This window comes from Mesoplodon densirostris, chromosome 16, assembly GCF_025265405.1.
Source record: "Mesoplodon densirostris isolate mMesDen1 chromosome 16, mMesDen1 primary haplotype, whole genome shotgun sequence".
Classification (NCBI taxonomy): Eukaryota; Metazoa; Chordata; class Mammalia; order Artiodactyla; family Ziphiidae; genus Mesoplodon; species Mesoplodon densirostris.
This window is the reverse complement of record NC_082676.1, coordinates 60,055,843-60,083,286: the sequence shown is the minus strand read 5'-3', so window position 1 is coordinate 60,083,286 and position 27,444 is coordinate 60,055,843.

Below are 27,444 nucleotides of genomic sequence, written 5' to 3'. Positions count from 1 at the left end.
TAAATATTTATGCACCCAACATAGGAGCACCTCAATATATACGGCAAATGCTAACAGCCATAAAAAGGGAAATTGACAGTAACACAATAATAGTAGGGGACTTTAACACCCTACTTTCACCAGTGGACAGATCATTCAAAATGAAAAAAAATAAGGAAACACAAGCTTTAAATGATACATTAAACAAGATGGACTTAATTGATATTTGTAGGACATTCCATCCCAAAACAGCAGATTACACTTTCTTCTCCGGTGTTTATGGAAAATTCTCCAGAATAGATCATATCTTGGGTCACAAATCAAGCCTTGGTAAATTTAAGAAAATTGAAATCATATCAACTATCTTTTCTGACCACAACACTATGAGACTAGACATCAGTTACAGGAAAAAAATCTATAAAAACTAGAAACACATGGAGGCTAAATAATACACTACTAAATAACCAAGAGATCACTGAAGAAATCAAATAGGAAATCAAAAAATACCTAGAAACAAATGACAATGAAAACACAACGACCAAAAACCTATGGGATGTAGCAAAAGAAGTTCCAAAGGCAAGATTATAGCATTAAAATTCTACACAAGAAACAAGAAAAATCTCAAATAAACCACCTAACCTTACACCTAAAGCAATTAGAGAAAGAAGAAAAAAAAACAAAGTTAGCAGAAGGAAAGAAATCATAAAGATCAGATCAGAAATAAATGAAAAACAAATGAAGGAAACAATAGCAAAGCTCAATAAAACTAAAAGCTGGTTCTTTGAGAAGATAAACAAAATTGATAAAACATTAGCTAGACTCATCAAGAAAAAAAGGAAAAAGTCTCAAATCAACAGAATTAGAAATGAAAAAGAAGTAACAACTGACACGGCAGAAATACAAAGGATCACGAGAGATTACTACAAGCAAATACGTGCCAATAAAATGGATAACCTGGAAGAAATGGACAAATTCTTAGAAAAGCACAACCTGCCAAGACTGAACCAGGAAGAAATAGAAAATATAAAAAGACCAATCACAAGCACTGAAATTGAAACTGTTATTAAAAACCTTCCAACAAACAAAAGCCCAGGACCAGATGGCTTCACAGGCAAATTCTATCAAACATTTAGAGATGCACTAACACCTATCCTTCTCAAACTCTTGCAAAATACAGCAGAGGGAGGAACACTCCCAAGCTCATTCTCCGAGGCCACCATCACCCTGATACCAAAATCAAAGATGTCACAAACTACAGGCCAGTATCACTGATGAACATAGATGCAAAAATCCTCAACAAAATACTAACAAACAGAATCCAACAGCACATGAATCCAAACAATCATACACCATGATCAAGTGGGGTTTATCCCAGGAATGCAAGGATTCTTCAATATACACAAATCAATCAATGTGATACACCATATTAACAAACTGAAGGAGAAAAACCATATGATCGGCTCAATAGATGCAGAAAAAGCTTCTGACAAAATTCAACACCCACTTATGATAAAAACCCTGCAGAAAGGCATAGAGGGAACTTATCTCAACATAATAAAGGCCATATATGACAAACCCACAGCCAACATCATTCTCAATGTTGAAAAACTGAAACCTTTTACACTAAGATCAGGAACAAGACAAGGTTGCCCACTCTCACCACTCTTATTCAACGTAATTTTGGAAGTTTTAGCCACAGCAATCAGAGAAGAAAAAGGAATCCAAATCGTAAAAGAAGAAGTAAAACTGTCACTGTTTGCAGATTACATGATACTATACATAGAGAATCCTAAAGATGCTACCAGAAAACTACTGGAGCTAATCAATGAATTTGTTAAAGTAGAAGGATACAAAATTAATGCAGAGAAATATCTTCCATTCCTATACACTAATGATCAAAAAGCTGAAAGAGAAATTCAGGAAACACTCCCATGTACCACTGCAACAGAAAGAATAAAATACCTAGGAATAAACCTACCTAAGGAGACGAAAGACCTCTATGCAGAAAACTATAAGACACTGATGAAAGAAATTAAAGATGATACAAACAGATAGAGAGATATACCATGTTCTTGGATTGGAAAAATCAACATTGTGAAAATGACTCTACTACCCAAAGCAATCTACAGATTCAGTGCAATCCCTATCAAGCTACAAATGGCATTTTTTCACAGAACTAGAACAAAACATTTCACAATTTGTATGGAAACACAAAAGACCCCGAATAGCCAAAGCAATCTTGAGAAAGAAAAATGGAGCTGGAGAAATCAGTCTCCCTGACTTCAGACTATACTATAAAGCTACAGTAATCAAGACAGTATGGTACTGGCACAAAAACAGAAATATAGATCAATGGAACAGGATAGAAACCCCAGAGATAAACACATGCACATATGATGACCTTATCTTTGATAAAGGAGGCAAGAATATACAATGTATAAATACAATAAGTGAAGTAAGTAAATACTTACTTCACTAAGTGGTACTGGGAAAACTGGACAGCTACATGTAAAAGAATGAAATTAAAACACTCCCTAATACCATACACAAAAATAAACTCAAAATGGATTAAAGACCTAAATATAAAACTCTTAGAGGAAAACATAGGCAGAACACTCCATGACATAAATCACAGCAAGATCTTTTTTGACACATCTCCTAGAGAAATGGAAATAAAAACAAAAATAAACAAATGGAACCTAAAGAAACTTAAAAGCTTTTGCACAGCAAAGGAAAACATAAACAAGTCGAAAAGACAGTTCTCAGAGACATTCTTTCCCTGCACACCTACAGTACGCATTACAAACAATAATAATAACAACAATATTGACAACAACAACAACCATAATAATAGGTACACCTCAGTCCCTGAGCTTCTATAGACCAGCTTGATAGAGACTATAGCCTTTTTAAGTCCAACTCCAAATTCCATGTGAAGAGTCCATGATTGGCCCAGCTGGGATCAGGTGAGCCCTCCTGGTCCAATCAGCCACAGCCAGAGGACTCAGATCACACAGCAGCACCATCAGGCTATTAGGATTTGCCCTTATGATTCTCTGGATGGAGATGGGAAGTTTTCAGAGGAAAAGTGACTTTTGTCAAAAGGTAAGACCCACCAAAATGTGTCTGCTACAAAAAATATAGGAGGAGAAGGGGACAGTGAACAAGCTGTTACATAACATTTTTGAGTGTTTCTGTGTATCAGGAATTGTGCCAAGGAAGGACTTAAAATAGGTTACATCAACTTTTTCATATTTTTTCAACTTATGCATCTAAATGCTTCTTTCCATAGGGGTTCAAAACAAGCCCAAGGGACTCCATGAAGAACAAACATCATTCCATACCTCTCAGTTCTCCTTTCCTACACTATGGCTCTCTCCCACCAAAAAAAAAAAATTTACTCTCCCACTTACAAAACTCCCATACTCATAAATGGAGACAAACAATGTCTAAGGGGGATATTATTTATGTTAGCAGCAACCATTCAAGAATGTTCAATTATGTTTATTTTGAGCCTAATCCATCTGCCTCTAATTTCCACTCATTTAGCTCAGTCCTATGGAAAACAAATTGAATCCCCCCGAACAAATCATCCATTCAGATCTGTATTTGTTTCCTAGGGCTGCCATAACAAAGTACCACAAATTGGGTGGCTTAAACAATGGAAATTTATTTTCTCATAGTTCTTTAGAATAGCAGCCTGAGAGCGAAGTGTCAGCAGGATTGGTTTCTTCTGAGGCCTCTCTTCCTTGACTTATAGATGGACAGCTTCTCCCTGTGTCCTCACATCACCTTCCCTCTGTACGTGTCTGTGTCCAAATCTCCTCTTCTGATAAGGACACCAGTCGTATTGGATGAGGGCCCATCTATATGACCTCATTTTATAAGGAACCTATTTCCAGATACAATCACATTCCAAGGTACTGGGGGGTTAAAACTACAACATATGAATTTGAAGGGGTACAGTTCAGCCCATCACAAAGTCTCTGAAGACAGCTCCTCTTCTGCCCCCAAGCCTGTAATCTCACCATTAGAGAGTCACTCCTCACACTAAGACACTTTGATTTCCAGGGTGTACTTTATTAAGATGTAAGGTAAAAGGGTGTAAGACTTCTCCCATGAGTGGAAGTATGCTTTAAGCTAATGCCTCATTGGAAAAGAGCTGGCTGCTATCTTAGATTAAAAAACAAAAACACCACTCTAGAGAATGCAATTTGGTGGTTGCCTGGGTTGGAAGAAAGAAAGTGTCATGGAAACAAAATAAGAAATAAAGAAGATGGACTTCAGGCAAATTTCACCTCCTTCCAGCTGTAGCTCTAGAAGCATCTTGTGTGACACAGTTGTAACTACTTCCACAGCAACTTTGAAGACTTAAGGAGATGACTCAGAAGGATGACAGAGTCCTTTCACCTGCTAGGTACATACCACATGGTGTTTAAGACCTCAGCATCTTCACAACACTCCTTTACAACTAAAGCAACCTGCATCTGACTGTGACCTTTGTCCCTCTCCAAGGAGGACATATCCAGGTCAAGATTCACCATGTTTCTCCTCAACCGAGTATCAAGAGTTTTGTCTGTTTCCCTTGGGATCCAGGAAGGTGGTTGAGTTCCAAGTTTGAGCTTCACTCTTCCAAGAAACTTCCACAGGCAAAATTTCAAACTACTGGGTCCACAGAGAAAGGGGTGGTGGTTGGTGAAGAGCTAATTTAGTACCTTCTGCCAATGTACTCAGTAGTTAAACAGACTAAATTAATTCTCCTCAGAGCAGCAGTTTTCCACCCTGGCTGCACAATGTATTCACCTTGGGAGCTTTAAAAAAAATTACTGATGACTGAGTCCCACCCCTAGATACTGGCTTAATTGGTCTGGGGTGCAGCCTAGGCACCAGGATATTTAAAAGCTCTCTAGGTGGTAGAAATTGCAAGCAAGCTGAAAATAGTTGCCTTAGCAACTTAACATGGTTCTCAACATGTGGTCCCAGGACCAGCAGCAACAACCTTCCCTTGGTGCTTATTTGAAATGTACATTCTCTGTACATCTGAGACCTAGTAACTCAGAATCTCTGGAAGTGGGACCCAGCAATCTATTTTCACACACTCTCCAGATCACTGGAGTACATGCTGATACACAATAAAGTTTAAGAACCACTGTTCTGATGGTCCTCAGTGTTGGACCACACTCAACTTGTTAACAGACATTGGTCAGGTCCTGTTGTCATTCTTCAGGATCAGAACTTCTTATCTTAATCATCTGCCTCATACCCCCAATTTTCTCTAAAATTGGGGACCCTAATTGTATATACTGATGCCATCATCCCCAAAGACCAATGTGTTCCTCTGAATTTCCTCTGAAATAACTGCTTATGTCTATCTGCAACTACCTTCCTACGTGGACTTCCTTAAAGGAAATAAAGAATTATGAAGGTGTAGATTTATTGTCTAACTTTTGTTTTGAATTTTTTTTTTCGGCTGCACCATGCAACTTGCAGGATGTTATTTCAGTGACCAGGGATCAAACCCAGGGCCCCTGCAGTGACAGCACTGAGTCCTAACCACTTGACCACCAAGGAATTCCCTATTGTCTGACTTTTAAAAGTAACACCTACTCATCATAGAAACTTAGAGAAATCAAAAGGACAAAGAAGAAAACAAAAACCACCTTTCATCCCCCCTCTCTGTAACAACCATGGTTAACATCTTGGTATGTTTACTTCCTTTTTTTTTTCTTCTTGCACTTTATGTTTGTATGTATGTATAATCTACTTTGTTCCAACAAGTATATGATACAAAAGGGCAAGATACAAGACATAATGATTTTGAAATATTTTGAAATATCATATTGATCGAATTATTGGTCTCAATGCTTCACTCCTCAGTAGTGGATTATATATACACATCCTTAACATTGTGGGTGGAATATATATCCCCACACACACTCCTTGGCTTTGGAATTGGCCGTGTAACTTGCTTTGGCTAATGGGATGTTAGCAATAGATGATATAAACAGAGGTGAAAAATCTGCTTATTTTGTTGACTCACCCTTTTATACTCCAGTGATCTGCCATTGCCCCTTCAGCTAGGGCCCAAAAGGGCAAACATGGAGCAGACTCCTTCCCACACCCAAGCAAACCAGCAGATGCTAAAGCAATAAAAATTCCTTATTATTGTATGATATTGAGTTGAGTTTGGGGTAGTTTTTAATGTCATTTTATTGTGGCAACAGTTGATTGATATATAGCCTTTCTCACTTATTCTTAGATAAACATGTTTTCAAATGGTAACATCCTTGAAGCCAGGATATGTCTTATAATCAATGGCATGCCATAATTTTTTTGGCAAAGGTTTTTCTTTTTTAGTTTCTTAGTGGTGGGTAAAGGAATGGTATTTATTATATTTGATAATACCCTAGATTTTATGAAAACTAATAGGTGAAAAATCAGTTGTAAATTAATACATATAGTGCTTGACCATTAAAATTCATTTATACACATATATTCTTTATATATATATATATATATATATAAAATATGTGTGCATTTTATAGATATATATTTTATGTGTGCTGTGTGTATACAAGTATGTGTGTATATATATATTCATATATGTCACTTCAAAAACTAAATTTTGGTTGTTCTAGAATACATAAAAATATATATTAAAGAACTAATTTCTCTTTAGGGTGGGAGTACAGATGGATAGTAATTTTTGAATTTGAAATTCAAGGATCTTTATATATGTCTAGATGAAATGAAATGACATGAGAATTAAACCACTGAATATACTAATAGGATTATTTAATTGAATGCTAGTTGATCAAGATAGTAGTTGGGTTGGTGGGAGCCTGGAACTTACAGAAGAGCATGACAGTGAGAAGTTCCCAGTGGTACAGAATTGCTGATGAATTCCAAGAAGAGTGATATTTAGCATATTTTGTAATTAACCCGAGCTTATCCCAGCCGTTTTTCACACCACAGCCTTTTTGAGAAGATGCACGGAAAGGGGCCAATGTGTCCTTTGGGGTGAGAGATCCCTGGAGTCAGAATGGGAGAAAATAGAGTGAATTCACTAAATCCCCAGATATCTTTATAAAGCCCTGGACTGCCCCCAGATTAAGAAGTGGAGATTCAAGCTATGTTCATTGCAAAGCAAGAGTGTTTCCATAAATTCTGAAGATATGAAAAGTCTAGGGTAACACATACAGGGAGAAAAAAAGAAAAAAAATAAAAAGCTTAAAGGAAGTGCTCCAAAACATTGGCAAGAGGTGTCACTATCTCTTGATAGTGGGTCCTTTTTTATCATACTTTTTGATACTTTCCAAGTTTCCATGATGTAAATGTATTGACTTCAGAAACATAAAAACAAAATATGTTTCTATTAAGTATATGAGAATGAAGAAAATGGTGGGACCATAAAGTAGAAACAAGAGTGTGTTTGAGACGATGTACTCTTGTGTACACTGCTCATTTTTCACAGATCAAGAGTATTTCACATATTTTATTGCAAATTCTTCACAGTGTTACTGTACAGGTTAGGATTAGGGTACGGGTTAGGGTAAGGGTTAGGGTTAGGGTTACAGTTAGGGTTAGGGAATGGGTACGGTTTAGGGTACAGGTTAGGGTATGACAAGGGGTTAGGGTTAGGGTACGTGTTAGGGTATGGGTTAGTGTTAGTGTATGGGTTAGGATTAGGGTATGGGTTAGTGGAAGGGTTACAGTTAGGGTTGGGTTAGGGTGAGGGATAGGGAACGGGTACGGTTTAGGGTACAGTTTAGGCTACGACAATGGGTTAGGGTTTGGGTACGTGTTAGGGTACAGGTTAGTGTTAGTGTGCAGGTAAGGATTAGAGTACGGGATAAAGTAAGGTTTAGGGTTAGGGTTAGGGTAAGGGAATGGGTACAGTTTAGGCTACAGGTTAGGGTACGACAATGGGTTAATGTTAGGGTACATGTTAGGGTGAATGTTAGTGTACGGGTTAGGATTACAGTAAGGGTTAGGGTAAGGTTTAGGGTTAGGGTTAGGGTTAGGGTTCAGTTTAGGGAACGGGTACGGTTTAATGTACAGGTTATGGTACAACAACGGGTTACAGTTGGAGTACTTGTCCAGGTATGGGTTGGTGTTAGCGTATGGGTTAGGATTAGGTACGTGTTAGGGTAAGGGTTAGGGTTAGGATTAGGGTACGGGTTAGGGTAAGGTTTAGGGTTAGGGTTACAGTTAGGGTTAGGGAATGGGTACGGTTTAGGGTACAGGTTATTGTATGACAATGGGTTAGGTTTAGTGTACATGTTAGGGTACAGGTTAGTGTTAGTGTACAGCTTAGGATTAGGGTATGGGTTAGTGTAAGGGTTAGGGTTAGGCAATGGGTACAGTGTAGGGTACAGGTTAGGGTAAGACAAAGGGTTGGGGTGATGGTCAGTGGTAGGGTACGGGTCAGTGTTAGTGTACCAGTTAGGATTAGGGTATGGGAAAAAGTTAAGTTTTCAGGTTAGGGTTAGGTTTAGGTTTAGGCTTAAGGAACTGGTACAGTTTAGGGTACAGTTTAGGGTACAACAATGGGAGAAGCTTAGGGTACGTGTTAGGGTATGGATTAGTGTTAGTGTATGGGTTAGGATTAGGGTATGGTTTAGGATAAGGCTTAGGGTTAGGGTTAGGGTTAGAGTTAGGGTTAAGGTAAGGATTAGGGAATGGGAATGGTTTAGGGCACAGGTTAGGGTATGACAAAGTGTTAGGTTTAGGGTACGGGTTAGGGTACGGGTTCGTGTTACTGTACGGGTTTGGATTAGGGTACGGGTTACGGTAAGGGTTAGGGTTAGGGTTAGGGAACAGGTACGGTTTAGGGTACAGGTTAGGGTTCAACAATGGCTTAGGGTTAGGGTACGTGTTAGAGTACAGGTTACTGTTATTGTACAGGTTAAGATTAGGGTACGGGTTAGGGTAAGTGTTTGGGTTAGGGTTAGTGTTAGGGTTAGGGAACGGTATGGTTTAGGATAAAGTTTAGGTTATGACAATGTGTTACAGTTATGGTACGTGTTAGTGTTAGTGTATGGGTTAGGATTAGGGTACAGGTTAGGGTAACAGTTAGGGTTAGGGTTGGGGAACGGGTAAGGTTTAGGGTACAGGTTAGGGTATGCCAATGTGTTAGGGTTAAGGTACATGGTAGGGTACATATTAGTGTTAGTGTACGGGTTAGGATAGAATAAGGTTTAGGGTAGGGGTAGGGTTAGGGTTAGGGTTAGTGTTATGTTTAGGGAACAGGTATGGTTTAGGGTACAGGTTAGTATACGATAACGGGTTAGGGTTAGGGTACGTATTAAGGTATGTGTTAGTGTATGGGTTAGGATTAGAGTATGGATTAGGGTAAGGGCTAGGGTTAGGGAACAGTACGGTTTAGGGTACAGGGTAGGGTACGACAACAGTTTAGGGTTAGGGTACGTGTTAGGGTACAGGTTAGTGCTAGTGTACGGGTTAGGATTAGGGTAAGGTTTAGGGTTAGGATTAGGTTTAGAGTTAGGGTTAGGGTTAGGGAACAGGTAAGGTTTAGGGACAGGTTAGGGTATGAGAATGGTTTAGGCTTAGGGTACATGTTAGCATATTGTTAGTGTATGGGTTAGGATTAGGGTATGGGTTAGGTTAAGGATTAGGGTTAGGTTTAGGGTTAGGGTTAGGATTAGGGAATGGTAAGGTTTAGGATACAGGTTAGGGTACGACAACAGGTTAGGGTTAGGGTACGTTTTAGGGTATGGGTTAGTGTTAGTGTATGGGTTAGGATTAGGGGACGGGTTAGGGTAAGGATTAGGGTTAGGGTTAAGGTTAGGGAATGGCTAAGGTTAAAGATACAGGTTAGGGTACGGCAATGCGTTAGGTTTAGGGTACATGTTAGGGTACGGTTTAGTGTTACTGTATGGGCTAGGATTAGGGTAAGCATTAGTGTAAGGGTTAGGGTTAGGGTTAGGGAATGGGTAAGGTTTAGGGTACAGGTTAGGATACCACAACCATTTAGGCGTAGGGTACGTGTTAGGGTACAGTTTAGTGTCAGTGTATGGGTTAGGATTAGGGTACGCATTAGGCTAATGGTTAGGATTATTATTATTTTTTTTCGCTGTACGCAGGCCTCTCACTGCTGCGGCCTCTCCCGTTGCGGAGCACAGGCTCCGGACACACAGGCCCCGCGGCCATGGCTCGCGGGCCCAGCCGCTCCGCGGCATGTGGGATCTTCCGGGATCGGGGCACGAACCCGTGTCCCCTGCATCGGCAGGCGGACTCTCAACCACTGCGCCACCAGGGAAGCCCTAGGATTATTTTTAAGGTTAGGTTTAGTTATGGTTAGGGAACGGGTAATGTTTAGGGTACAGGTTAGGGTACGAAATTGGGTTAGGTTTAGGGTACGTGTTAGGGGACACGTGAGTATTAGTGTATGGGTTAGGATTAGGGTACAAGTTAGGGTAAGGGTTAGGGTTAGGGTCAGGGTTAGGGTACAGTTACAGTTTAGGGTACAGGTTTGTGTACCACAACTGGTTAGGGTTAGGGTACGTGTTAGGGTACTGGTTAATGCTGCTCTATGGTTAGGATTAGGGTATAGGTTAGGGTAAGGTTTAGGGTTAGGATTAGTGTTAGGGTTAGGGTTAGGGAGTGGGTAAGGTTTAGGATACAGGTCAGTGTATGACAACATGGTATGGTTCGTGTATGTGTTAGGGTACAGGTTAGTGTTAGTGTATGGGTTAGGATTAGGTTAAGTGTTAGGGCAAGGGGTATGGTTAGGGTTAGGGATAGGGTTATGGAATTGGTAACGTTTAGGGTACAGTTTAGTGTATGACAACGTGTTCAGGTTAGTGTACGTGTTAGAGTACAGGTTAGTGTTATACAGTTTAGGATTAGGTAAGGGTAAGGGTAAGGTTTAGGCTTAGGCTTAGGGTTAGGGTTAGGATTAGGGTACGGGTAAGTTTTAGGGGACAGGTTAGAGTACAACAACGATTTAGGCTTAGGTTACATGTTAGGGTACCGGTTAGTGTTTGTGTATGGTTTAAGTTTAGGGTACAGGATAGGTTAAGATTTAGGGTTAGTGTTAGGGTTAGGTGATGCATAAGGTTTTAAGGTACTGGTTAGGGTATGACAATGGGTTAGGGTTAAGGTACTTTTTAGGGTATGGGTTAGTGTTAGTGTATGGCTTAGGATTATGGTACGGGATAGGGTAAGGTTTAGGGTTAGGTGTAGGTCTAGGGTTAGGGAACAGGTATGGTTTAGGATGCAGTTTAGGGTATGACAAAGCATCAAGGCTAGGGTACGTGTTAGGGTACATGTTAGTGTTAGTGTAAGGGTTAGGATTAGGGTATGGGTTAGGGTATGGTTAAGGGTTAGGGTTAGTGTTAGGGTTAGGTTTAAGTTTAGGGTTAGGGAACGGGTTTGTGTTAGGGTAAAGGTTAGGGTATGAAAACGGTTTAGGGTTAGGGTACGTGTTAGGGTACGGTTTAGTGTTAGTGTATGGGTTAGATTAGGTTATGGGTTAGGGTAAGGTTTAGGTTTAGGTTAAGAGTTAGGGTTAACTTTAGGGTTAGGGAATGGGTAAGGTTTAAGTTACAGGTTAGTGTACGCCAACAGGTTATTTTTAAGGTACGTGTTAGGGTATGGGTTAGTGTTATTCTTCTGGTTAGGATTGGCTACAGGTTAGGGTAAGTGTTAGGGTTAGGGTTAGCGTTAGGGTTAGGGTTAAGGTTAGGGTTAGGGAACGGGTACGGTTTAGGGTACAGGTTAGGGTAGGAAAAAGTTTTAGTGTACAGGTTAGTGTTAGTGTACGGGTTAGGATTAGGGTATGGATTAGGGTAAGGTTTAGGGTTAGGTTTAGGGTTAGTGTTAACTTTAGGGTTAGAGAATGGGTAAGGTTTATGGTACAGGTTAATGTAGGACAATGGGTGAGGTTTAGGGTACATGTTAGGCTATGTGTTAGTATTAATCTTCGGGTTAGGATTTGGGTACAGGTTAGGGTAAGGTTTAGAGTTAGGGTTAGGGTTAGGGCACGGGTACAGTTTAGGGTATAGGTTTGGGTGTGATGACGGTTTTGTGTTAGGGTATGTGTTAGGGTACTGTTTAGTGTTGGTGTAAGGGTTAGGACTAGGGTACGTGTTAGGGTAAGGTTTAGGGTTAGGGTTAGGGTAAGTTTTAGGGTACAGGTTAGGCTACAACAATGGCTTAGACTAAGGGTACATGTTAGGGTACAGGTTAATGTTAGTGTACGGGTTAGGATTTGGGTAAGGGTTAGTGTAAGGTTTAGGGTTCGGGTTAGGATTAGGGTTAGGGTTAGGGAACCAGTGAAGTTTACAGTACAGTTTTTGGTATGACAATGCATTAGTGTTAGGATATGTGTTAGGGTAGAGGGTAGTGTTAGTGTGCGGGTTAGTATTAGGGTAAGGTTTAGGGTAAGATTTAGGGTTAGGAATAGGGTTAGGGTTAGGTTAGGGTTATGGAACAGATACGGTTTAAGGTACAGGTAAGGGTATGACAATGGTTTAGGCTTAGGGTACGTGTTAGGGTACGGGTTACTGTTAGTGTATGGGTTAGGATTAGAAGATGGGATAGGGTAAGGGTTAGGTTCAGGTTTAGGGTTAGGCTTAGGCTTAGGGAACAGCTTAGGTTTAGGGTACAGTTTAGCGTACGACAATTCTTTAGGGTTAGGATACATGTTAGGGTACAGTTTAGAGTTAGTGTATGGCCTAGCATTAGGGTAAGGTTTAGAGTAAAGTTTAGTGTTAGTGTTAGAGTTAGGGAATGGGTAAGGTTTAGGTTACAGGTTAGGGTACGACAACGCATTAGGTTTAGGGTACAAGTTAGAGTACAAGTTAGTGCTAGTGTTTGGGTTAAGTTTAGGGTTAGAATTAGGGTAAGGTTTAGGATTAGGGTTAGGGTTAGGCTTAGGGTTATGGATGGGTAAGGTTTAGGGTACAGGTTAGGGTATGACAATGGCTTCGGGTAAGGGTACGTGTTAGGGGATGGGGTAGTGTTAGTGTTCGGGTTAGGATTAGGGTATGGGTTAGGGTAAGGGTTAGGGTTAGAGTTAGGGTTAGGGTTAGGGAACGGGTACAGTTTATGTTATAGTTTAGCCTGCACCATCGGTTTAGGGTTATGGTACGAGTTTGTGTACGGGTAAGTGTTAGTGTACGGGTTACAGATACGGTACGGTTTAGGGTAAGGTTTAGGGTTAGTGTTAGTATTAGGTTTATGTTTAGGGTTAGGGAATGGGTACGGTTTAGGGTACAGGTTAGGGTACAACAAAGGTTTAGTGTTAGGGTAAGTGTGAGGGTACAGGTTAGTGTTAGTGTATGGGTTAGGATTAGAGTATGGGTTAGGGTAAGGGTTAGGGTTAGGGTTACGGAAAGGGTACAGTTAAGGGCATGGGTTAGGGTGCGACAACACTTTATGGTTAGGGTACATGTTTGGTTACACATTAGTGTTAGTGTACGGGTTTGGATTAGGGTACGGTTTAGTGTAAGGTTTAGTGTTAGGGTTAGGAAATGGGTACAGTTTAGGGTATAGTTTAGGGTGCAAGAGCGGTTTAGGGTTAGGGTACGTGTTAGGGTTACGGAATGGGTAAGGTTTAGGATACAGGTTAAGGTACGACAACACATTAAGTTTAGTGTACCTGTTAGGGTACAGGTTAGTGTTAGTGTATGGGTTAGGTTTAGGGTACATGTTAGGTTAAGGTTTTGGGTAAGAGATAGGGTTATGGAATGGGTACGGTTTAGGGTACAGGTTAGGTTACGGCAATGTGTTATGGTTAGGGTACATGTTAGGGTATGGCTTAGTGTTAATGTACAGGTTAGGATTATGGTACAGGTTAGGGTAAGGATTGGGGCTAAGGTTATGTATAGGGTTAGGGTTAGGGAATGGGTAAGGTTTAGGGTACAGATTAGGGGACAACAACGCGTTAGGTTTATTGTACATGTTAGGGTACAGGTTAGTGTTAGTGTACGGGTTAGGATTAGCGTACAGTTAGGGTATGGCTTAGGGTTAGGTTTAGGTTTAGTATTAGGGAACTGGTATGATTTAGGGTTAGGGTTAGGGTTAGGGAACGGGTATGATTTAGGGTACAGGTTATGGTATGACAACAATTTAGGATTAGGGTACATTTTAGGGTATGATTTAGTGTTACTGTACAGTTTAGGATTAAGATACGGTTTAGGGTTAGGTTTAGGGTTAGGGTTAGGTTTAGGGTTAGGGTTAGGTTTAGGGAACAGGTACGGTTTAGGGTACGACAAGGGTTTAGGGTTAGGATACGTGTTAGGGTATGGGTTACTGTTATTGTATGGGTTAGGATTAGGGTACGGGCTAGGGTAAGGATTAGGGTTAGGTTTACTATTAGGGTTAAGGAAAGGGCACGGTTTAGGGTACATTTTAGGTTACAACAATGTGTTACATTTAGGGTACGTGTTTGCATAAGTGTTAGTGTTAGTGTATGGATTAGGAATAGGGTATGGGTTAGGGTAAGGTTTAGGGTTAGTGTTGGGAACGAGTAAGTTTAAGGGTACAGGTTAGGGTATGACAACGGTATAGGCTTAGGCTACATGTTAGGGTTTGTATTAGTGTTAGTGTAAGGGGTAGGTTTAGTGTACAGGTTAGGGTAAGGTTTCGTGTTAGGTTTAGCATTAGGGTTATTGTTACGGTTAGGGAATGGGTAAGGTTTAGGTTACAGGTTAATGTACGACAATGGCTTAGGGTTAGGGTTTGTGTTAGGGTAAGGGTTAGTGTTAGGTTTAGGGTTAGGACTAGGGTAGGGGTTAGTGTAAGGATTAGGGTTAGGGCTGGGTTAGGGAACAAGTACAGTTTATGGTACAGGTTAGGGTACCACAACGTTTTAGGATTAGGGTACCTGTTAGGGTACAGGTTAGTGTTTGTGTATGGTTTAGAACTAGGGTACATTTTAGAGTAAGGGTTAGTTTTAGGTTTGGGGTTAGGGTTATAGTTAGGAAACGGGTAAGGTTTAGAGTACAGTTTAGGGTATGACAATGGGTTAGGTTTAGGGGATGTGTTAGGTTACAGGTTAGTGTTACTCTGCAGGTTAGGATTAGGGTAGGTGTTAGGTTAAGGGAATGGGTAAGCTTTAGGGTACAGTTTAGTGTAAGACAAAGCTTTAAGGTTTGGGTACGTGTTAGGGTATTAGGATTAGGGTAAGGTTTAGGGTAACGGTTAGCATTAGGGTTAGGGTGTGGGTTAAGGAACGGGTAGAGTTTACGGTACAGGTTAGGGTATGACAACGGGTTAGTGTTAGCGTATGTGTTTGGGTACTGGTTAGTGTTAGTGTATGGGTTAGGAATACGGTACGTGTTAGGGTAAGGTTTAGGGTTAGTGTTAGAATTAGGTTTAGGGTTAGGGTTAGGGAACGATTATGGTTTACGGTACAGGTTAGTGTATGACAACAGTTTAGGGTTAGGGTATGTTTGAGGCTATGGTTTAGTGTTAGTGTATGGGTTAGGATTAGGGTACGTGCTAGGGTAAGTGTTAGGGTTAGCTTTAGGTTTAGGTTTAGGGAACGGGTACAGTTTAGGGTATAGGTTAGGGTGTAATAACGGTTTAGGGTTAGGGTACATGTTTGGGTATGCATTAGTGTTAGTGTACGGGTTAGAATTAGGGTAAGGGTTAGGCTTAGGGGTAGCGTTAGGATTAGGCTTAGAGTTAGGGAATGAGTAAAGTTTAGGGTACATGTTAGGGTATGACAACGGGTTAGGGTTAGGGTACTTGTTAGGGTATGTGTTAGTGTTAGTGTATGGGTTAGGATTAGCGTACAGGTTAGTGTAAGATTTAGGTTTAGGGTTAGGGTTAGGAAATGGGTACAGTTTAAGGTATAGGTTAGAGTGTGATAGTGGTTTAGGTTTAGGGTACTTGTTAGGTTAAGGGTTAGTGTTAGGGTAAGAGTTAGGGTTATGGAACGGGTATGGGTTAGGATACATGTTAAGGTATGACAACACATTAGGCTTAGGGTATGTGTTACGGTACAGTTTAGTGTTAGTGTATGGGTTAGGTTTAGGGTACCGGTTAGGGTTAGGTTTAGGGGTAGGTTTAGAGTTTGGTTTAGGGTTAGGGAACGGGTACCATTTAGTGTTCAGTTTAGAGTACGACAACATGTTAGGGTTAGGGTATGGGTTAGTGTTAGTGTACGGGAAAGGATTAGGGTACAGTTTAGGTTAAGGGTTAGGGTTAGGGTTAGGGAACGGGTAAGGTTTAGGGTACAGTTTACAGTATGACAACAAGTTAGGATTAGGGTATGTTTTAGGATACAGGTTAGTGTTACTGTATGGGTTAGAATTAAGCTACGGGTTAGGGTTAGGTTTAGGGTTAGGGTTATGGTTTGGTTTAGGGTTTGGGTTAGGGAACAGGTACTGTTTAGGGTACAGGTTAGGGTATGACAACGGGTTAGGGTTAGGGTAGCTGTTAGGTTACTGGTTAGTGTTAGTGTAAGTTATAGAGTAAGGGTTAGTTTTAGGTTTAGGGTTTGGGTTAGGGTTAGGAAATGGGTAAGGTTTATGGTACAGATTAGGGTATGACAATGGGTTAGGGTTATGGAACGCGTTAGGTTATGGGTTAGTGTTACTGTACAGGTTAGGATCAGGGTAGAGTTTAGGGTAAGGGTTATGGTTACAGTTAGGTTTAGGGTTAGGAAATGGGTATGGTTTAAGGTATAGGTTAGGGTGCAACAACGTTTATGGTTAAGGTACGTGTTTGGGTACGAGTTAGTGTTAGTGTACAGGTTAGGATTAGGGTACAGGTTAGGGTAAGTGTAGGGTTAGGGTTAGCGTTAGGGTTAGGGTTAGGTGTAGGTTTATGGAACAGCTACGGTTTAGGGTACAGGTTAGGGTATGACAAAGTTTTAGGGTTTGGGTACGTGTGAGGGTGCGGGTTAGTGTTACTCTACATGTTAGGATTAGGTTAAGGGTTAGGGTAAGGTTTAGGGTTAGGGTTAGGGAACGGTTATGGTTTAGGGTATAGGTTAGGGTGTGACAACGGTTTGGGGTTTGGGTAGGTGTTTGGGTACACATTAGTGTTAGTGTATGGGTTAGGATTAGGGTACAGGTTAGGGTAAGGTTTAGGGTTAGGGTATGGGTACAGGTTAGGGTACAGGTTATGTTACAACAACGTTTTACATGTAGGGTACGTGTTAGGGTATGGATTAGTGTTAGTGCATGGGTTAGTATTATGGTTTTAGGGTAAGTGTTAGGGTTAGGATTATGGTTAGGGTTAGGTTTAGGGAACAGGTAAGTTGTAGGGTACAGTTTAGGGTATGACAACACGTTAGGGTTAGGGTACATGTTAGGGTACAGGTTAGTGTTAGTGTACAGTTTAGGATTAGGGTTCGGGTTAGTGTATGGTTTAGGGTTAGGTTTAGGGTTAGGGTGAGGGTAGGGAATGGGTAAGGTTTAGTGTACAGTTCAGGGTATGACAACGTGTTAAGGTTAGGGTATGTGTTAGGGTACAGGTTAGTGTTAGTGTACAGTATAGGTTTAGGTTACGAGTTAGGTTAAGGGCTAGGGTTAGGGTTAAGGTTAGGGTTAGGGAATGGGTAAGATTTAGGGTACAGGTTAGGGTACAACAACAGGTTATGGTCAGGGTATGTTTTAGGGTACGGTTAGTGTTACTGTACTGGTTAGGATTAAGTTACGTCTTAGGTTTAGTGTTAGGGTTAGGGTTAGGGAACGGGTACGGTTTAGGGTGTAGGTTAGGGTACAACAACAGGTTAGGATTAGGGCACATGTTTGGGTACATGTTTGTGTTAGTGTACATGTTAGTATTAGAGTATGGGTTACGGTAAGGTTTAGGTTTAGGGTTAGGTTTAGGGTTACTTTTAGGGTTAAGGTTAGGGTTAGGATTAGAGAATTGGTTAGGGTTAGGGTTAGGGTTAGGTTTAGGATTAGTGTTAGCATTTGGGTTAGGTTTTGGTTTAATTTTAGGGTTAGAGAATGGTTACGGTTTAGGGTACAGGTTAGGGTACAACAACGGGTTGTGGTTAGGTTACGTGTTAGTGTATGGGTTAGTGTTAGTGTATGGGTTAGATTAGGGTATGAGTTAGGGTAAAGTTTAGGATATGGGAACGGGTTAAGGTTCATGTTAGTGTTAGGGAACGGTTACGGTTTAGGGTACAAGTTAGGGTACAACAACGTGTTAGCATTAGGGTACGTGTTAGGGTACAGGTTAGTGTTAGGGTACAGGTTAGGATTAGGGTACGGGTCAGGTTAAGGTTTAGGGTTAGGGTTAGGCTTTGGGTTACCATTAGGGTTAGTGTAGGTTTAGGGAATGGATACGGTTTAGAGTACATGTTAGGGTACGACAACATGTTAGGCTTAGCTTACGTGTTAGCATATAGTATAGTGTTAATGTATGGGTTAGGATTAGGGTACAGGTTATGTTAAGGGTTAGGGTCAGGCTTAGGATTAGGGTTCCGGTGTGTATTGAGACTTCTTTGTAGTGCGGATTTGCATTGCCCATTTGCTTGTTTTTCCAAAAATTGCGTATGCATTTTTTTCTGAATATATTCAGGAAGAAACGCATACACACTTTTTGGACACGTGCTTCATTGTCTAAGTTCAGCCACCTTTCATGTGCTTTAAAGGTGACTCCAATCTACCTCTTGAAATCTGTTTCCTGCAATTCTGCCTAGCTCTCAAATCCTCTACGTGGCCTTACCACAACATATTTTTGTACGATAGTTGTCCCTTATAACTCTGAAGGTTTGTGAATTGCAGTACCCCTGAGCTCCATTTTTCAAATGGCTTTTTTGTGAGCTGCCCACAAAACCTCAGGTTTGCTTTAGGCCCTATTTTGTTTCCAGGGCGGCAGGCTGAGCCCATTATTCTTCCTGATGGGAAATTAGAGTGACATGTGCCCATCCAAACACCTACACCTAGTCTCTCATTCGTTCCACCTCTTCTCTTTCATCCTCTGCACAAATTGCAAACTATGCGAAACAGGAAGTTAAAGGCGCTGACTCTCCAGTTGGGGAGATTGTTAGTAAAGTGCCTGGAATGGTGAACCCGAGCACCAGGAAATGAAAAATAAGGTGCGTTTTAGAAACCTTTCTGGATCACATGGTGTACCATCCTCTGGGTTTCCCATGCATGTCTTAGCTGTAGGAAGATTCCCTTGAACCTGGAGAGTTGGGACGTATGGAATGGATAGCATGCAGTGTTGCTTTATAGGGTCTGCATTTGCTCACCCAACCTCACCAATTCTGTCAGCCCCACGTGTCCAGCCTTATGTCTCATCCAGCTGTGGGTGTAGATGTGGACCATCCAGGTTGCATCACAGCCCATGAATGATTTTTGTAAGAATTTCTCTCTCTTTTGCTGTCTTTGTGTTTTGTTCTTGAAATTTATTTTTATAATGGAGTTTAGCTGTTTTTCACTGCTGTGTTTTTGCCACTCTACACACACTTGATTCACCTACAGCAACATATCAATACATAGGTTTTAAGATTCTTACTAGTCAGATATATTCTCCTGCGATGAATAGGGGGTGTTGAGTCCAGTTCATTGAGCAAGGAGTAGGTCTTGTATATTACACATTTGGTTTATAGAACAGTATCTGTGCTAATTTCATACTCTTGTTTTATGCATCACCCCACCTCACCTTTCCCCTTAAGCAGGCATAAGTGTATTTTCTAAATGTGTGACTCTGTTCTGTTTTATAATTCAGTTCATGTGGAGCGATGTTTACATTCCTTCTATAAGTGATATCTTATGATAAGTTTCTTTTTCTGTGTGACTTATTTCACTTAGAACCATCGTACCTAAATCCACTCATTAAGCTTCTTCTATCCTTATGACATTGATTTCATGGCTGAGTGATATTCCATTGTACATAAGTACCACAACTGCTTTATCCATTGTTCTCTTTCCTGGGATACTTAAGGTGTACCGAAGTCGTGGTTCTTGTAAACAGAGCAGCCCTACACCTTGGGGTGCCTGTGTCTTTCTGATTTTTACTCTTCCCAAGATATATGCCCGTGAGTGGAGGTGCCCTATGCTCTTTAGCTCTGTTTTCTAGATGTTTTAGGAAACACCATACACTTCTCCAGAGTGGCTCTCAGCGGTTTACACCCCGCTCATCAGCGTAACAAGGCTCCCTGTTCTCCATGGCCTGTCCTGAATTTCTGGGTTTTACACTTTTTTCAGATGGCCCTTTCGACCAGTGTGAAATGAGACTTCTTTGTAGTGCCCATTTGCATTGCCGGCTTGCTTGGTTGCCCAAAAAGGGCGTATGCGTTTTTTCCTGAATATATTCAGGAAAAATCGCATACGCCCTTTTTGGCCAACTGCATCTTTGTCAAAGTTCTGCTGCTTTTCATGTGCTTTAAATGCAAGTCCAATCTACCTCTTGAAATCTGTTTCCTGCAATTCTGCCTTGCATTCAGATCCTCTTCATTGCCTTACCTCAATATATTTTTGGACGTTAGTTGTCATTTATAACTCTGCAGGTTTGTGAATTGCACTGCCCCTGAGCTCCATTTTTCAACTCGCTTTTTTGTGAGCTGGCTGCAATACCGCAGGATTGCTTCAGGCCCTATTCTTGTTCTGGGGCAGCAGGCTGAGCCTTTGGTTAATTCTTCTTCCCGATGGGAAATTGGAGTGATATGTCCCTTTCGAAACACCTACAGCTAGTCGCTCATTGGTTCCCCCTCTTTCTGTTCATCCTCTGCACAAATTGCAAACTGTGCGAAACAGGAGGTTAAAGACGCTGATTCTCCAAGTGGGGAGATTGTTAGTAACGTGGCTGGAATGGCAAACCCGAGCACCAGTAGATGAAAAATGAGGTGCATTTTAGACACCTTTCCCAATCACATGGTGTCCAGTCCTCTGGGTTTCCCATGCATCATTTAGCTGTAGGAAGATTCCTTTGAACCTGCAGATTTGGGACCCATGGAATGACTACCAGGCAGTATTACTTTAAAGGGTCTGCATTTCCTCACCCAACCTCACTCTCTTAATGTGAACAGTTTCCAGACTTATGTCTCATCCTGCTGTGGGTCTAGATGTGTTCAATCCATGTTGCATCACAGCCCCTGAGCAAAAGATGTAAGAATTCTTCTCTGTCTCACAGTCTTTTTTTTTATTTATTATTATATTGGTTACAGCTGATTTTCAAAGCTCTGTTTCTTGCTGCTGTACATCCACTTGATTCACGTACTGAGAGACATCAATAAATTCTTTTTCAGATTCTTACCAGTCATATATATTCTTTTCCGTTGACTTGAGTGTGCTGAGTGAAGTTCTTTGAGCTACCGTGTAGGCCTTGTTGATAATCAATTTGGTATTTGGAATTGTATCTTTGCTAATTTCAACCTCCTGGATAATGCCTCACCCCTCCCCACCTTTCCCCTTTAGCAGCCTTATGTGTGTTTTCTACGTATTTTACTATGTTTCTGTTTTGTAATTTATTTCACGTGTAGCCATTTTTGATTCCACCTTTAAGTGACATCTTATGATATGTGTCTTTTTCTTTTTGACTTATGTCACTTAGAATGATCGTATGTATCTCCACCAGAGTTGTTGCAACTGGCCTTATTTCATTGATTTCTGGGCTGAGTAATATTCCACTCTATATAAGTACCAGATCTCTTACATTCATTTTTTCCTTCCAGGGACATTTAGGTTATATCTTAGTCGAGGCTCTTTTAAACAGAGAGGTGGTAAACGTTGGGGTGACTGTGTCCTGTCAAATTTTGTTTTTCCCAAGATACACGCCCATGAGTGCAAGTGCCCTATGCTCTGTAGCTCATTTTTTAGATGGTTTAGTAAACACAATACACTTCTCCAGAGTGGCCATTGGCAATTTACATTTCCACTATCAGCCTCACAGTGCTCCCTTTTCTCCTCGCCCTGTCCTGCATTTCTGGTGTTTACACTTTATGAGGATGGCTCTTCAGACTGATGCGAAGGGATACATTTTGTAGTATTGATTTCTAGTGCCCACCTGTTTGGTTGGCTAAAAAGGGTGTATGCTCTTTTCTTGAATATATTCAGAAAAAAAACGCATACGCCCTTTTTGGCCCACTGCATCATTGGCGATGTTCAGCCCGTTTTCTTGTGCTTCAATGGCGAGTCCTTTCTACCTCTTCAAATCCAAGTCCTGCCATTCTCCCTTGCTTACAAGTCCTTTTCCGTACCTTACCTCAAGACATTTTTCGATGATAGATATTTTCAACTCTGCAGTTTCTTGAATTTTCATGCCCCTGAGTTCCATTTTTCAACTTGTGTTTTTGGAAACTGGCCACAAAACAGCAGGATTTCCTCAAGCCCTATTCTGTTTCCATGGACAATCCTAGCGTTTGGTGAATTCGTCTTCCTGATTGGAAATTAGAGTGACATGTGCCTGTCCGAACACCTAGGACTTTTCTCTCATTGTTTCTCATCCTTCCGCTTCATCCTCTGGACAAGTTCCAAACTGTGCACAACAGGATGTTGACGGTGCTGACATCCGCAAGTGAGGAGATTGTTAGGAAAGATGCTGGAGGGTTGAACCCGAGCACCAGGAGATGAGGAGGTGAGGTGCCTTTTCGAAACTCTTCCCAATCAAACGGTGTACCATTCTCTGGTTGTGACAGGCATGTTTTAGCAGTAGGAAGGGTCCCGTGCATGTAAGGAGAACACCAGGGATTTTTCCAAATCAGTGTCTCCCCGAACCCCAAACTGGGGAATTTTTAAGCTACGGCTACACGTATGTTCATTAAGGGCCTTGGGAAGTAGGCGGAGCCCAAACCTTAGATGATTGAAGTCTTCAGGGTCAAAAGTGCTCACCATCAGCTTCCCTTAGGTTACATTTTATCTGTCGTTGATAGATGATGTTGATAAAAAATATCTATTCTTTTTCAGATTTTTTCCCCTTATAGGTTATTGCAAAATATTGAGCATAGTTCCCTGTGCTATACAGTAGTTCCTTGTTGATGATATATTTTATACATAGGAGTGTGGATGTGTTAATCCCAAAATGTTAATTTATCCCTCCCACTACCATTCTGCTTTGGTAATAATAAATTATAAGATTTTATACTTCTCAGAAATGGGGGAGCTGAAAGAGAGGTATCATTATCAATTGAAAAGCATTCAAAACAAGGATATGGGGAGGGGGGAGGGTACGCTGTGACAAAGCAAAAGAGAGGCATGGACATATATACACTACCAAACATAAGGTAGATAGATAGTGGGAAGCAGCCGCAGAGCACAGGGAGATCAGCTCGGTGCTTTGTGACTGCCTGGAGGGGTGGGATGGGGAGGGTGGGAGGGAGGGAGACGCAAGAGGGAAGGGATGTGGGAACAGATGTATATGTATGACTGATTCACTTTGTTATAAAGCAGAAACTAATTTTAAAAAACTAGAAATAGAGTTGCCATATGATCCTGAAATCCCACTCCTGGGCATATATCTGGACAAGACTGTAATTTGAAAACATATATGCACCCCTATGTCATAGCAGCATTATTCACAATAGCCAAGACATGGAAGCAACGTAAATGTCCATCCACAGATGAATGGATAAAGAAGATGTGGTACATATATACAATGGGATACTACTCAGTCATAAAAAAGAATGAAATAATGCCATTTGCAGCAACATGGATGGACCTAGAGATTATCATACTAATTGAAGTAAATCAGAAAGAGAAAGACAAATACCATACGATATCACTTATATGTGGAATCTAAAATATGACACAAATGAACTTATCAATGAAACAGAAACAGACTCACAGACATAGAGAACAGACTTGTGGTTGCCAAGGGGGAGGGGGAAAGGATGGATAGGGAGCACGGGATTAGCAGATGAAAACAATTATATATAGGATGGATAAACAACAAAGTCCTACTGTATAGTACAGGGAACTATATTCAGTATGCTGTGATAAACCATAATGGAAAAGAAAATAAAAAAGAATATATATATATATATATATCTGAATCACTTTGCCATACAGCAGAAATTAATACAACACTGTAAATCAACTATACTTCAATAAAATAAATTTAAAAAAATAAAAATGAAGATTAAAGAAAAAAAAGATTGAAGCTTCAGCCAAGAGTATCAGATATACATCCTTGGAAAGAAATCACTTCATTTCTCTAATGTTGACCTGACAAATGAGACAAACATCTTCACTGGACTTGCTTATAATAATGTGATGGAAATATCAAATGGAAGTCTTAAAAACATCTTATTTTACCCGAGCCTTATACACTGCTCTATGTTAATTAGTTTGGCTCACACATCTGTTCATTGAAGTTACAATGTTCTCAATTTCTGTTACTGATCCTCCAGAGTGGGCCCCAACAAGGGTCCCCCTGCCCAGTGTCAATGGAGCCAACAGATCAAGATGGAGTTTGGATCAGAAGCAAAGGAAACTTTATATTTTGATCAGACAATGGAGATGTGAGAGTGTGCGCTGCCCCACGGGCTGTGGGCTGGGCTGCTGTGTAGGGATCCTGGCAGGGACAGCGGGAGGGAGGGGACGGAGCTCTCGAGGGCCAGGTTGGCTGCAGCTCAGGCTCTATGTCGCGGTGTCTGCATGGGACCCCATGAGCTGAGGTGTCGAACCAGCCATTCTGCACTAGGAAATCGGGTCTGAAGTGCTGGTTGTGGGACCTCTGCATGTGGTACCCTAGGAGCACATGAAATTAGATGAAGCACAAAGGAATAAAAGGTTAGACTTTATTTTATTGCCCAGATTCTATTTTTATCTCCCAGGAATTTTTAATGGGCTTTGCCGGTGACAAACACCTCCTCTGCTTTTTGTCCCATTCCTCATTCTTGGGGTGCTGAGGGTGCAGACCCCTCTTCTGTAACTGCTTCGTGCTGAGTTGGGAGTCCTCATACCCTGGGGGGAGGGGCAGAACTTCTCCCCAGCAGCCTCCAGGTGAGGTTGATTGTCCCCAGGCCTCCTGCCTCACTGCTCGTCCGCCTGAGCACCAGCATTGGAAGTGTTATAGATTCTAATGACCTTTAAGGGTCCAGGAAAAAGATGCGCAGAGACACAGGAGGGGCAGCTTTTACCATGCTCCACATTTGTTCGGCCACCTTAGGCTGACGGTTTCTGCCAGCCTAGATGCTCTGACCAGTAGTCTGCGCTTTCTTCAATTAGGCCCCTGAATTAACGTACAAACAGCACCAGGTGTCACAGCCCTGCCCGCTCAACTCCCAGACAGTCCAGGGTCGATGGTGATCCAGGACCATGACGGCCACTGAGTCAATGGCCTTTTGAAGTAGCCAGGAGTCCAGCCGGTCTTATTGGCCACCGTCACAGCGGCGTCTGTAGGCTTTTCTATGGGGAAAGCGTGATATACCGTTCCCCCACCAAGCTTATTATATCCCCTCTGGGTGCAGTGAGTCCTGCAAGGAGTAGCCTGCTCTTTCAGGGCACAGTCTTGTTTTCTGAGAGAAACTCCAGGTCAAGTGATGGTCACACGAGTCGTCATGGGGACCCGTTGCCCCGGGTTGTCTCTCTGGAGGTTGGAGTTGGAGGGCCTCCTCACTCGAGGTCAGTGTGTCCACGGAGTGACCCCTGCAACTTCAGGGCATGGTGGATGGTTAGGATCACCACGTGGGGTCCTTTTCCCTTAGGAGGGAGCTGTCCTTGTGAGCTGCTGATTTCCAGGTTTTTAGATACCCCCAGTATCCTGCCCTGATTGGGCAGCAGGCAAAGCCCTTGGTGACCATAGTTTGTCCTACCTGGAGGGCATTCTTGCCTTGCTCCGTTTCAAGTGGTCCCAGGTTTTGCACTAATGCTACAAGGGCGATTCATCTTTGACCGGGAATGTAAAGGTCAAAGGGTTCAGCTAAATTAGGGAGTTCCAGGGCAAGTGTCTGAATTGACTGCTCTTTCCATTCTTGAAAGGCTGCTTCTGGATTCTATTCAAAAGGTTCGTCATCTTTTCCTTTCAGCATTTCATATAGAGGCCCAGCTATTAGACTGTAGTTAAGGATCCAAATGCAGCAAACCCCAGCCTCCCCAGGAACCCCTAAGCTGTGTTCTAGTTTTAGAAGAGGTAAGGCTGCAAATGGCTTCTTCCCTTTCCTGGGATGGGCTTCTCCGTCCTCCTGTGAGAATGAAGCCCAGGTAGTTCATCTTAGCCTGTGATATTTGAGCCTTTTTCTTGGACACCTTCTATCCTTTCTTGGCTAGGTAGTTCAGAGGCATCCTTACTAGGGCTGGTGATCAGAATGTCGTCTGCATATTGAAGGAGGGTTCCCTTTTCCAGAGGTAGAAGTTTTAGGTCTTTAGCTAACGTTTCCCCAAAGATGGTGTGGGAATTTTTGAACCCTTGGGGCAGGACGGCCCAGCAGTATTGATTTTGTTGTATGTTGAGCCCTGCCACTCATAAGCCAAAATTTCTTGTGACTCTGGGACTAATGGAATACAGAAGAAGGCATCATTGAAGTCTAATACAGAATACCATGTCCTGGTGGATGGTAGAATGACCAGCAGGGTGTCGGAATTAGGAACTACTGGATGTATATCCTCGGTGGCTTCACTAACTGTCCTGACATCCTTTACCAGGTCTCCAGCAGCCCACGGGGCTCTCTTGGTCAGGTCAATCCCAGGATATGGAGCTCACCTGGGCAGATTCCCCCGCCCCCGCAGCCCACTGGACTCTCATGGTCAGGCCCCTCCAAGGATATGGAGCTCACCTGGGCAGGTCCCCAGCAGCCCATGGGGCTCTCATGGTCAGGTCCCTCCCAGGGTATGGAGCTCACCTGTGCAGCTACCCAGCAGCCCATGGGGCTCTCATAGTCAGGCCCGTCCCAGGATATGGAGCTCCCCCGGGCAAGTACCCCAGCAAGGCTGGGCACACAGGAACCATGCACATAGCCCGCGTTGTAGAGCACCCCCAGCTCACCTGTCGCTCAGAGCTGACACAGAGCACCTCAAAGCAGGACTTGAACTAACAAACAGCAGCTCTGACAGGTCTGTGAATCTGGACATCACTCTGTGTGACCTCCTTCCACCTGGTCTTCCAGAGACTTCCACTGCAGCCGGGACACCAGGCCTCGGTCTCCACCCACCATCCCTCCTCTCCCTGACTCCTGGGTTCCTCTCATTAGGATAGGGTCTTCTTGAAGTTGTCTCCCACTCATGGGCCAGATAAAATGATTAGAAAACAAGCCGGAGCTGCAGCCCCTTGTCTATCCTGACTCTCAGGAGCCCACACCTGTTCCTTGGAACTGGCCAGTTCGGCAAAGTCCATTTTCTGCAACTGTGAGACCCTGAGGGGTGAGGATTGGCTGACCTGGGCAACCTGACCCTTCCTGCCAGCCCTCCCCAGCTGTGCCTGTGTTGAGGTCAATACAAACACTCTCCAGGCAACAAGAGCCCCTGCAGCTGTTCCTGACGCCATATTCTCTGCCCCTTCAGCAGTGTCGGGGCTGGGCTGGTGGGAGGGAGTGAGGGGCCATGGCTTTTTGGGTGGCCCGGTGTGAGTGGGTCTCTGCTGGACTTTCTG